Source organism: Lissotriton helveticus, chromosome 6, assembly GCF_964261635.1.
Source record: "Lissotriton helveticus chromosome 6, aLisHel1.1, whole genome shotgun sequence".
NCBI classification, from domain to species: Eukaryota; Metazoa; Chordata; class Amphibia; order Caudata; family Salamandridae; genus Lissotriton; species Lissotriton helveticus.
Genome location: NC_136067.1, coordinates 576,845,469 through 576,858,974, shown reverse-complemented (window position 1 = coordinate 576,858,974; position 13,506 = coordinate 576,845,469). Strand labels below are relative to the sequence as shown.

The window sequence follows — 13,506 nt, the reverse complement described above, 5'->3', positions numbered from 1 at the left end:
ATATTTCTAATGCTACTGCTAGTAAAATCTGTTGCTTTTCCTTCATGGGTCCTTGCCAATACTGGATTTCTTGTTTCACATGTTATTGAAGTTCCATTGATGTGACTCCAAAGACTGTTAAAATGCAGTATGTAACATTTGAGCTTCCAATGAGGATGATCTTGTTTGCTGTCTGTGCCAGAAATTGTATTTCTCTTGCTATTTGTCTTGTATCTGGCATAATCTATAATTCTTGTTTGTTGTTTTTACGGTGATTCTTTATTCAGGAGACTAACACAAAGTCGCCCCATTAAAAAAATGTAAAAGTATTATTTAAAAAAGAAAAAATGTTCTGGAGAATTCAGATTTTCACTGAGAATATGCTACTGTTTATTTGCTTTGAGAAAATACCAATGCTAGATACATAGGACTGCAGGTTAGTTACTTTTCCATGCATTTTCACTACTGTAGTTTAGTCTATTCATGGAAACTCTTGATGGCTTCCTGGTCTTACCAAAATCAAGATACACAAGTCTGCTGATGACTCACTACTTTAATAGTGAGAATGTGCTAGGTAGGACCTTGATTGACTGAAAAGATGGGCGTGTTCTCATCCTAGCTTTGATGGTGTTTTTCTTACTCACATTGAATCACAGAAGACAGATTTGACCTTCTTTGCAGAATGCCAAACTTGTCATAAGTTGGAAATTGTCTCTCCAAGTTGAAGCTGAACGATTTCACATCTAATCTTCCTGAAACTGCAAAAATTACATTAATTCATTGGCAGTGATCTCACCTTCAGAACTTACCTTGCCTAGAAAAACAAGACTACCTGGTGCCAGTTATCCCTCAAGCACATCATACAACCTACATGTCTTAAAGAAGTAGACTTGAGATTGTGTTCATGCATAAGTTGTTGCATATTAAGCCAACCTGCTTTGCTGTCGCAATTCATCTCATTACTCTGAAGGGCATTTTGCTTACTACTGTTCCACATACCTGAGGACTAACGAGGTATGACCAAATCAATCACACCCTGATCGACCTAGACTGAGTGCGGCTGCAGGCCAGCCACATCTTTACCTGCTACCAGAACTTTAGATTACTTCTGGAATCAAGAGGAACCTCTGCCAGGGAGAAGAGCTGAAGAGCTGTGAGGAGGACTACTGCCCCTTTGCTGGGTGTGCTTTGCTGGGTTGGCCTGCAGTTGCTGCTTCTGCCAGGGAGAGGAAAAAGGACTGGACTTTGCTGTGTATCCTGCTTGTGAAGTATCTCCAAGGGCTTGCGTGGCTTGCCTCCTGTTAAGAAGTCTTAGCGACACAAATGGCTTCATGCAACTGTGCTGGTGCTGCTGGACTGTGCCATCTGTGAGTCCCACTCTTTCCTGAGGTGACGCCGTGTGATAGGAAGCCTCTCCGAGTCCTGCCGAACAGCTGAAAAGCTTCTCGGAACCAATGGCAGATGACGCAAAGCCTCACTGAGTTCTGCCAGACAGCTGGCAGCCTCTTGGAATCCGATGCTGGGAACGCGAAGTCTTGCTGAGTCCCACCAGGTGAAGTGAAGCCTCCCCACGCAGCCCCCAGCACAGACTCCGGACAGCGAGAAGCCTCGCGACGCATCACTCCCAGTGTGTCACACATCATACCTGTGCGCCAAGTTTTTCCACATATCATCCGCAGACCAGAATTATCTAGGATTTCAATGTCTCACTTACCCCTACAGTCCGGATTCAGCACTTCTCCTTTGTGTAGCAGAACTGTTGCCTCCCCAAGGTCTCAGGAACTGACACATGGCTCTGTTATCCAATGCTTCCCTTCACTGCGACTGTTTGGCCTTGTGAACTTTGACGCATCTACATGTACTTTGGTGTAACATCACACATGCACAGTTTTCTTTATACCCAGTTGCTTGAAACCTTTTAAAGTCATATTTTTAATTGTGCATGTTTGATTTTTTTTCTTTTGATCTTGTTTGGATTAGATAAAGATGCTTTATTTTTCTAAACTGGTGTCCATTTGTGGTGGTTTTACTGTGTTACTGTGTTTTTGGATTATAAATACATTACGCATTGCCTTTGGAATAAGGCTGTCTGCTTGTGCCAAGCTACCAAGGGGGTGAGCAGGGGTTATCCAAAGTGTGTATCCCCCCTTACCATGACTAGAAGCAAGGATCCCTACTTGGACAAAGGTACATACCCCTGCCAACTAGAGACCCCCATTTCTAACATTGGTGGTCAGCGGTGAGGATTGAACTTGTCTTTGTACTTGACCCACAGTGATTGGTGTACATCACTAGTTTAATGCAGACCACTACGCAACCACATACTGTGTTTTTGGTTCTATTTTTTGATTGACCCTTGTGTGATATATTTACTATGGGTACTGTATCGATCCCCCTATTTCTGACCCTTGTCTGGTTAATAATTAACTAGCAGCCATTCAACTGCACAGAAACCCGTTATCTGATTAGCCATACAACGGCACAGAAGCCCGTTATCAGATTAGGTCATAGCGCATGCCATCTCATTAGGCAAGCACTATTTCACCAGCCCCCTAATAGGCATACGGTGTTCTCAAAACAAATCAAACCTACCACGACCTGGGAAATCCCCGCAGCCATTGTTTTGATTTAACCGAGAACTTCAGTAAAGAATGTGCGAACTACCAGTTCGTATGACATCCTTATTGACGTATTTATGTCTATCCTTACGTCAATCTCGGCACCTTTCAGGTATAAATAATACCGACATTGCCTTAAGCAAACACACGAGGTGGTGACAAGATTGGAGCAGCGAGACTTGCCGAGGAGCCCAGCTGACAGCGAAGCCCACAGACGCTGCCCCTCCTTTCTGACGCGCTGAGAGAGAGACGCTGCCTTTTCTCCTGCTGAGAAATCCAGCTCCAGCGCTTCCAGCCGCCCTTGCAGGCAGCTGGGATATCAAGCCCTGAGATAGAGATACCAGCCCTCCAGCCTTCTAAATCCCAGGTACTGAACTGAATAACCCCTTGCAGAGAATTCTTGAAGCAGACCCTTGGCAAAGCAAACTTAACTTAAACTGCTACTTATCTACTCCCGCCCACGTATTAGGCTTAGGTCAGGTACATTGGGGTAGGCGTAGTTAGAAGCACCAGTTGAGTACGATTAGTCAATGTATATATGTATGTATCTATTTTATCCATTTGAAGTATCATATGGCTAAGAAACCATATCAATGCTTTTACAGTATTATTTTATAATTCTGTTATTACTGTATGCACTTGACTTAACTATAAGTATTGCAATAATAGCGATTCATTTCTCTTGTATGAGAAAAGAGACTGATCAATAAATAACATCTTTTTATTGAACACGCCCGTCTCTTCCTTTTCTCTACAATCTGGTGAAACTAAGAATGCACTGAACTGACTGAGTAAAATAAGTTGTCTTTTGTTTTCACACGACTCTAGAGATACACTCTTGATTAGGGGAGAGCAAAGTTGTCATGTTCTATGGTTGTCAGAAACTAAATCCCTTCTTGTCTATCCAGGGAGGTTAAACTCCTCCTTGTCTATTCGAGAAAGTTTCTAGTGAACTCTGAGCTAGCTGGCAAACACTAAACTTTAAGTCTAATATCATCAGTAGAAGACCTAGTTAACCTCTGTCCTACGTCTATACTATTGAAGATATTATTCCAATGCGCAGTGCCTATTGGGATAATAGGAACTACACTACATGGCGCCCAACTGTTTGGATAGGCGATAAATCTAACGTAAGACATTAGAGTAACTCAGTCGTGCTTTTTCACACAGACCCCTTTTTTCCCATAATACTCCAAAGACGTCTGGAGTGGGTGAAAGGTTATATCCGCCAAACTTAGTAGGAGGAGACTCCTATGTATGGTTCTTGGTTTATTCAACGTTGAAGGATACACTGTTCCAAAATATTGTGCATCTAATCTTTGTTTCCATAGAAACCTGATCTGCAAATAAATAAAATAACTTTCTTGACAGTAGAATGTCAGAAACTGAAGAAGAAGGGAGACAGCTAGAATAGCAGCTCAACTCCTAGCAGCTGACAATAGTCTCCTACAGCAAGACCCGGATGCAAAACTCATCCCGGTCCACATAAGGAAATCTATAACTTTAAAACTTATAGAAAATGGGCTGACACCGGGAGGTGGTACAGTCATATTCGTAATTGCGGCACACGAATATCGGCAGACAGAGGTATTCTATTCATGGATAAACTTTCCAGCAGCAAACGCTGTAACAAAGGACTTCCACTATTACAAAATAGAGGAACCTCCTAATGAGTACACTCCTTTCGAGGAGGTGGAAATACCACTCAAATACCAAGAGCACCTGCTCTGGTTTAATGGCGCCCTAAAACATAATAATCACATCACCAGGCTCGGTCCACTAGGTAGACCACGAGCAACGTGGCCGGTCCTATCCGCATACACACCACATCCAGACATTGAAGAAATGTCTGCACCAGATCTTTTAGCACAGCTAAAACAATTAATTAAAATACATAGACAATTAGTCCAATATGTAATGCTGACTTCAACAGTCCAACCAGCTATTAAAATTCCACAGCTGATCCCTCACCAGGGGAACACAAATAAAATTACACCACAGAACATACAGTCCTGTCTAGGTAAAGTACCCGCAAAACGGGAACAAATTCCATTCTGGTTAGCACAAAAAATCACTCAAATAGAGGCGGTATTTCCAGATACCACCCCGGTTGAGAAACACAGGATTCTGACTATCTGTCTTCCAATGGGAATCGCGCCACATGTGGAGGACTGTGACACTTGGGGTACAGCCTTTGCTTCCATTTACACAAAAACACATGGTGTTCCATCCATGTCAGTAATACCAGATGTGCTAAAACAAATTCAAGATGAATACGGTCCAGAACCTGCTTTAACTCTTGGTATGAAATTACTAAAAGACTTCAAGCAGGTCTCGGCAATATTATTAGCCAATATAAAGGGAGAAGCGGCAAATGTGGCGATCCGCCAGAGGTTCAAACAGATATGGCAGACCAACCATTTGAAATTGCCAGAATCATAGAAAAATCCTATGAAGAATTAGGAAGAGATAGTTTGGGTGGAAAACCTGTGAAACCCCAACTAATTGAAAATCCTGAAAAGGTATTTATTAAAAATAATCTAAACACTCAAAAAAAGAGCTGGGATGGAAATAAACAATCCACTCCTAAAGAAAAAAGATTCCAGTCCAGAGGAAGGTCTCCTCGGCGGAGAGAAAGATCTCCGGACCAAGGACACAAGTCTCCCCAGAGGGAGCCCTCTGAGAAAAAATACAACCTTAGAAATAGGAATAATCTAAAAAAACCTGATAGATATCAAGATATTGATACACGTCCCTCTCGATCTTTTCAGACTTCCTCGCAGAAATCAGAAAGAAGAGGACGATCAGAACACAGGGAAGAGCACGTCAAGTCCAAAGACAAGGAACCTGCTCATCAAAATAAAAAATTACAGTTTCCAAAAAAGAAGGTAGCCAGTATTAAAGTAATCAACCATGCCGAGAATACTGAGGACACAGCTGAAAAACGGAGAATGGGCTCAGACAATGCTAGACAGCGCAGCAGAAGTGAGCATAGCTCGCAAGATCCTTATGAATCATCTGGAGACAGTGGACACGAATGAATACATTCAGGTGGAAACTGCAGATATCAGAGTTAGCAAACCTCATAAAATATATGAAATAACATTGCGTATAGAGGGGGATAAAATAAGGGGTCTCTTTTGGGATAATCTCTCCAAGGGCTATGACATCCTTCTAGCTGAAAGAGACTGGCCACCAGAGTTTGTCAGGGAGTGCCCTCATGGCGAAGAAATAATTATGCCTGCCTTCTCAAATCAAATTCCAATTCATAAAAAATATACACTTGCAAGAAAGTGGGCAGTAGCCCAAGCTCCTGCATTATATAAAAACCATGTGGGATGGGATGAGGACTCTCCTCCTCACAAAATCCAGTTAAAATCACAACCTACTGCACAGAGGCAGTACCCAATTAAGCAAGAAGCTAAAAAACGGGTAAAAGAGATCCTAGATCAACTTGAATACCAGGGGGTGATTGAAACTTGCACCTCACAAATGAATAATCCTTTGTTTCCTGTCTCCAAACCAGACAATTCATATCGTCTTGTTTTGGACTACAGACACCTTAACTCATGTTGCAAAACCTTTGCAGTGCAAAACTCACACAGTGCAGCACTAATGAATAGCATAGTGCGCAAAAAATACAAAACAACATTAGACATCTCTAATGGATTCTTCTGTCGAAATATAGCACCAGAGAGCAGATATTTGACCGCGTTCTCAATAAATGGCGCGCAAAAAAAATTCTGTTGTTTGCCCCAGGGGTTCAAGAATAGCCCAGGATTATTCTCAGCAAGAGTAACAGAGTTACTACAAATATATGATGATGAGGCATTATCTTATGTCGATGTCATCTATCTAACAGATGATGACTTGGATACTCACTTGAAGAGAGTGAACACCATAATACTTGGGTTCGCAGCAGAGGGTTACAAATTCAACTTTAAAAAGTCAAGAATTGCCCATCTAACTGTCCTGTTTTTAGGATATGAACTATCAAGTGAAGGCAAAAGCCTGGCTGACAATTTCCTAGAGAAATGTGCTGTAATCCAAGCACCTAGAACACTAAAAAACTTACAATCAATTCTAGGTTTCCTAAATTTCGGAAGAACTTACATTATAAATTATGCAGAGAGAGTTAAACCTCTCTATGATCTTATAAAACCAGATTTTAAAAGAATCAATTGGACTCAAAAACACACAGAAATTTTGAGATCTTTACAAACAGATATGTTAGTTAAAACAAAATTACAAACACGTGATAACACACGCAACCTTGTGATTCGAGTCATCCCAGGAAGATGCGGATTCACATACCTGACCTCTAATGAAGGAGAGAAGGTACCGATAGCATACAAATCACATTTGTACACAGAAGCTGAAAAAAGGTTCAGCATTAAGGAAAACATTGTTCATGCGGTTCAAACAGCTGCAGCAAAAGAAAAATACCAAGCCGATGGTAGACCGGTTACAGTCAGAACAGCAGAATCAGCTTTTGAGGCATTAACAACACCATGTAATTTACCGACAACGGCACTGAATCCAGAATGGATACAATGGGTAAATTCTGTTGCTACAGACAAAGTAAAATACTATTTTGACCCGGAAATGAAAGAATTAAAATATCTAGAATATGAGAAAGAATACCCTCTGCCAATCGACATTCTGCCTTTACGACAGTACGCCTGTGTAATATATACAGACGGTCATGCTCAACCCTCAGTTTGGGGAGAGCTGGCTTACAACGCCACATGCGAAATTGTAAAAGATGTGTGGCGCGGAGGTAAATTGAGACCTCTACTTATAAAAACACAGTCAGTGGAAAATAATTCAGAACAACAAACTGAAATAATAGCGTTAAAAATGGCGCTAGAAAATGCAGATCGAGAATTCCCGACACTTATAGTGTGCGATTCGTATTTCTGCGTCAAAACATACAATAACGATATACAGAAATGGATTCAAAACGGTTACAAAGATGACACAGGTGCAACAATAAAGCAAAAAGTACTTTGGGAACAAGTAGTTCTTTTACAGAAAGAACTACCAAAAACTCACGTGATACATTCACTGAGTCATCAGCGTGATGGCGTTCATGTTGCAGGGAATTCATTGGCTGAGACAGCCACAGCGGTAGCAACTAAATCGGCTTCCGTAGCTACAAAGAAGCGTGCAGTAAAATACATTGACGGTGAAACGGTGCTGGCAGTAAAAACGTCATCAAAAGGCGACTGCTCAGCGCTACCGATCAATTACCCACTCAATTATACATACATAATCGATGCAAACTCCGTTCCTTTTGCTCGAATCCCTGGAGTGGGGGATAGAGTGATTCCTAACAGGAGAGGCTTGTTAATAGCAGACGCACATATGGGTGAGGGTCTCAGACACCTTAAGCTAAAAGATTCTCTGGAAGAATTACAATCAGTGTACTGGTGGCCAGGTATGAGCCTGCATCATCAAATTTTTGTAAAAAACTGCCCAGACTGCAACAGAGATCGCAGTGGCGAGAGAAACGGTTTAATACCATGGCGTTTCACTCCAGAATGTATCATTCAACCAAAAAAAATAAAAACCCAGTATGAATAATGCGTCATATTAACATGTAGAGACTATTTTCACTTATAATGTAGACCCCAACTTTCGGCTGACGTCGGAACTGTTATACAAAGATTTGCGAGTCTATAATGGCATATACGCTAGAAGCATGTTACGTTCTGACCAAAATCTTTCCTTTAGCTCTAAAACAACTTGTGGGGGGTGCCTGGCCAGAATGAACATTGCATTGCGGGACTCTTCTCACTTCCTTCCTGAGGGAAACGGGATGGTGTAAAGAAAAAACCAAGGCATAAAGCAATCTATGACAGCAAAGGTATTAGGTTCGGGAGCTGGGTGGGTCAAACATTTAATAAGTGTCCAACGTAGTCTAAATAACCTGCCAAGAAATTCTCTGAAAGGACTCAGTCCGTACGAACTATTGTTTGGGACTAGAATGTTAGTCCAGGACTTAGATAGTCAGACTTCAGTGGTTAAAGAAAAATGCTTTGATATCAAAGATCGCTTGGCTATTTTACAGGACTTAAACGAAACAAGAAAAGACCTGAGCAACATAAAGTTGAAACAGCAGCCAACAACCACTGAAGAAAAACCACCTGTCCCAGCAAGGCCTGTCTGGATTCCGAAAGTCGGGGATCTGGTCAGAGAGAAGATCGCGGTAAAGAAGGAATTTGGGCCTTCTTACAGAAAAGCAGTTCCTGTCTTGTCTATCAACGGGACAAGATCAGTAGTACTACCGCCCCTTGCTGGTAAAAAGGAGAACCGAGTCATATCCATCGACCTGGTTAAACCACAATCATGTGGCCGATAACAAATAGTAGGCCAAGTGGACTCCCAAGAAGTAGCAGAACACCAAAGTTTGCTACATCCACAGAGGTTCAAACTGAAAGACTGATCACATTTGAACAATCTACAGTGAAACAACAAGGACTATGCAACAAAGCAATGGAACTTGAACCTCTTAAAACCCAAATAAAAGCTTTTCATCAAGAAACAACAACCTACGATGATGTAACTACAGACTTTTCTAATGAAACAAAGCAAAAGCAAAAAGTAATCCAGAAGCAATTGGAACAATTGACAGAATGGCATCCGGCTACTACATCAACTTCGATGATTTTTCTGAAGATCCAAGTGAAACAGAAGTACAGCCATCAACAAAAACTTTTAAAGACAAAGCAAAGGAACTTTTTCATCAACTAAAGGGAACCTATCTGACCTCTCCATGGATTGAAATTTGGGTGACATTAGGTGCATTTGTCCTCCTACTTTGGCTCATCATGGTACTATGCTTGGGACATTTCATTGAGGGAAAATATGCTAAAATGGACACAGCAAGCCAGAAAATCAACTTGGTCCTTAAACCACACACAACTTCACATGTCGAGAAAAGAGAACTTTCTTCAGTGAACTTCACAGCCAATCCTATACCAGGCGGTGTAGCATGGGACAATACTGATTATGAAATCTATGGACCGGTTGAAATCCTGAAGTATCCACATCAATTTAAGATCTCGTTAAGTGACTTTGTAAAACCAAGCACATTTGCTGATGATTGGGACTTTGAAAGTATTAATGATATGATGTCCGACCTAGTAATGTCTGCTAAATTTACAGAACATGATTATTTGCAGGGTTCGTCTAATTATGATCAAATGTTCTGCTACAACCACTATGGTAACCATTATCTCCATAAATCTGCACAACCTAGAAATGTTTTAAATTATAACCAATGGGAACATTGTGCTACTCCTCCAAAGGGTAGTTCTAAAACATTTTATGATAAATATTCATATTTTTCAGGGTTCAACACAAGTAATGCAGAAACATTTTATTTCAAATTGTCGAATAAGACAGGTATGAAGACCATGCTTACAAACACGAAATTGATATATTCAGATTCATTTTTTGAGCAAATGAATACATTTGGTTTTGATTTCTGGAACAATAACATTGAAACAAAAACTGTTTGGGGTACAAAAGATTGGCAAGTACAAGGTATAGAATCATTGTTCAGAGCCTGCATGATCCCAGAACAAATTATATTTTTGAATGACACTATTCAACAAACTACCTGTCTTGGCTTAGCCAAAATCAAAGACTTAAACAAACCGTCTATTCCAAAGCCAACAACGAACAGTAATAGCTCTATAGATGTTGAGATAGACGTGAACCATATTTTAAACCAAAACAGAACACATCCTGATTGGAAACAATGGTTGATCTGGCCCACAGACACAAATAACTGTCAAGACAGATTCCTGAACAAAATACAGGGGTTCAAATTGACCAGGCCAGACCCTAGATATTCCCAAAGACAACATCCAGGGATAGTAACTACTTAGTGTGGGCAAGCTCTGCCTTCAATGGCTACAAACATCCACACTGGCAGAAATTAAGCAACACCTAACTTTACTTCAAGAGGGTGCTGACTTGCGTGATTTCATTATGGGACCACGCAAACAGCGTCAAAAACGTTTCATAGCGGCCTCTATATATGCAGCTTACAATGAAGCTTGGAAAGTAACTCAAATTGAGACAGCAGAAAAAATACGGGAAATTGACCGTATTAATTTGGAAAAATCACTTTCTGTTGTGGACAATGGGTTAATGACTCTGTCCTCCAGAATATATTCACTGGACAGTATTGTGTCTTCAGCAATCGATACAATATCGCAAGACTTACTGATGTTACAACACGGTCAGTCCCAATTGCGTTCTATTGTACAACTTGGCTGGACGTTACAAAATCTTTGTTCAGGCTATGTGCCTTGGCGTTTAATCAACACAACGTCACTATTTAATATCTTTAACCTTACTGATAAACAAATCAGTTTGGCACAGAAGGGTGCTGACTATACAATTCTGAGCATTGAAAAACTTGAGAGATTACCATTGACAATGTCAGAACGACCTGTCATTGAATGGATAATACATGGGATAATAAATATTCCGATAACAACTTTCCAGTTTCAATACTGCCAAAAATATATACAGGCAGGCCAGTATGAAAGGTTGGGTAAAGGGTACATTAAGTCAACATGGAACCTTCCCTATACACACACATGTGTTAGTAATAAAGGCCAGAATGTGTTTCTTAGTGGCAATAATTGTGCAAAATCACTAAGCGGAACACTTCTGTGTCAGGGTATTAATTTGCATGGAGCCTGTGAAGGGACTACAAATAACCTTTCATGTCACCAGCTAGGCACACCTGCAACACAAATAGAACCATTCTTTAGGAGACTCTCGAACGGGAGTTACATTCTAATTGTAGATCGCAGATGTTGCAGTCTGCTGCCCGGAAAACCTTATCTCATAACCGTGACTACGAAGGTCATGTGCTGTGAACGAGTATTGTTCCCAAACGATGTTCGAGACAGGGAGGCAAGGTTATGGCCCAGTTTGAAAATTTCTTCTATTCGAATTGATACTTTAAGCAGAATGAAGACTGTGCTCCTACAGACGCCATCCCGGTTAACGTCATCAAAAGAAACGTATGATCTCCAAGTTGCAAGGACAACTGCTGAGATTCATTCACTGTTATCAACCAATTCCCCCATACATTTCGCAGAAATACTGAGCGAAATCTTAAATATTTCTGATACAAGTGGAATCTCCAGTGTATTTAAGACAGTGTTTTCGGGAGCTTTAACCCCATTCAAAGCCATCCTGGGTATTTTTCCTGATTTTGTCCATTCCATCTTTGGCGGACTTCCTCTCCTTTTGGGACTAGTGGCAGGCATCCTATTTTTGATCCTGTTACTTCGCTATGGCAAACCACGTCACAGACAAAACACCAGCGACAATGGAAGAAACGATCCTAGCCATACGCTACAGGGACCGCATAACTAAAGTCCTTGGAATAGCCCGGCTTAGAGACCTGAACATGACTTGGTTTCTTTCATTTAGACCGATGTGGCAAAGTTGTGTTATGCCTGTATTAAGGTGCTTGCTATGCGGCGAAGAATGCGTGTTGGACACCTGTCTGACACTACAATCGGATGTGCCAATGGACGCAGAGACTTTGTTGGGTCCGGTAACGACTCATGCATTGTACTGTCCCCAGCGGCTACCAATCCTGATGACGGCATTCGTGGAGACTTCACCACTACGATTGAAGAGTAGTGAAGTACAAGATGAAAGCAGCATCGATCAGGTACGACCTTCTGTCAGCTATGCTGATCGAAACATCAATGAAGGCAATCATGCTCATGAGTGCATGTTACAAAATTTTTCCGAGTTAGTGGAACTTTCGCAAGAAGCAGTTGACAGTTTTTTCGAAAGTCTCAACAATATGATGTTTTCACCAGAGCAGAAAGAATGACTTTGAGCAAACTAGCACACGGCGTTCCCTACACCCTGAATTTGGCCTTCAACTTTGAAAATAAAGCAATAAGAAATTTTCTCACCAGTTTTTACGGAGAGCGGGACATTTTTTTTTTCTTTCCATTTCCAAAAATATTTACGATTTTTTGGGACACTTATCTTCTGCTTAAAGTAAAACTATTCTTAGAGAACAACATTTCTATTTTTAGCTACTCTAGAGACATTAGCTACCCTCTAGCATGTTCACAAGTATTTATGATTTTTGTGATGAGATGGTCTCGAATTTTTCTTCTGTATTAAGAGCCATTTCATGTGTAATTTCCACATTTCGTTCATGCTGATTTCAAAATATGCGTTTAGATTTAGCATTATTATACTGCTTGAAGTGCATATAGTAACTATATTCATCTTTTCGTGTATTTCGCATTTTCCAAATTTCAAAATGCATTTGATTGTATTTTGGGGTGGTTCGGTATACACATGCACTATTAGTTTTGTTTACTATGCCTAGATTTGTAAATATGGACATAGATTACGTGGAGTGGGTGTGATGTATTTACTATGGGTACTGTATCGATCCCTTTATTTCTGACCCTTGTCTGGTTAATAATTAACTAGCAGCCATTCAACTGCACAGAAACCCGTTATCTGATTAGCCATACAACGGCACAGAAGCCCGTTATCTGATTAGGTCATAGCGCATGCCATCTCATTAGGCAAGCACTATTTCTCCAGCCCCCTAATAGGCATACGGTGTTCTCAAAACAAATCAAACCTACCACGACCTGGGAAATCCCCGCAGCCATTGTTTTGATTTAACCGAGAACTTCTGTAAAGAATGTGCGAACGACCAGTTCGTATGACATCCTTATTGACGTATTTATGTCCATCCTTACGTCAATCTCGGCACCTTTCAGGTATAAATAATACCGACATTGCCTTAAGCAAACACACGAGGTGGTAACAAGATTGGAGCAGCGAGACTTGCCGAGGAGCCCAGCTGACAGCGAAGCCCACAGACGCTGCC

General features: G+C 41.0%; 1 protein-coding gene across 1 annotated transcript in view; it reads left to right on the top strand.

Moving 5' to 3' along the window:
• Positions 1 to 13,506, top strand: part of LMBRD1 (LMBR1 domain containing 1) — an 890,221-nt gene that overhangs the window by 282,978 nt on the left and 593,737 nt on the right. The gene's annotated exons all lie outside the window — the stretch shown is intronic.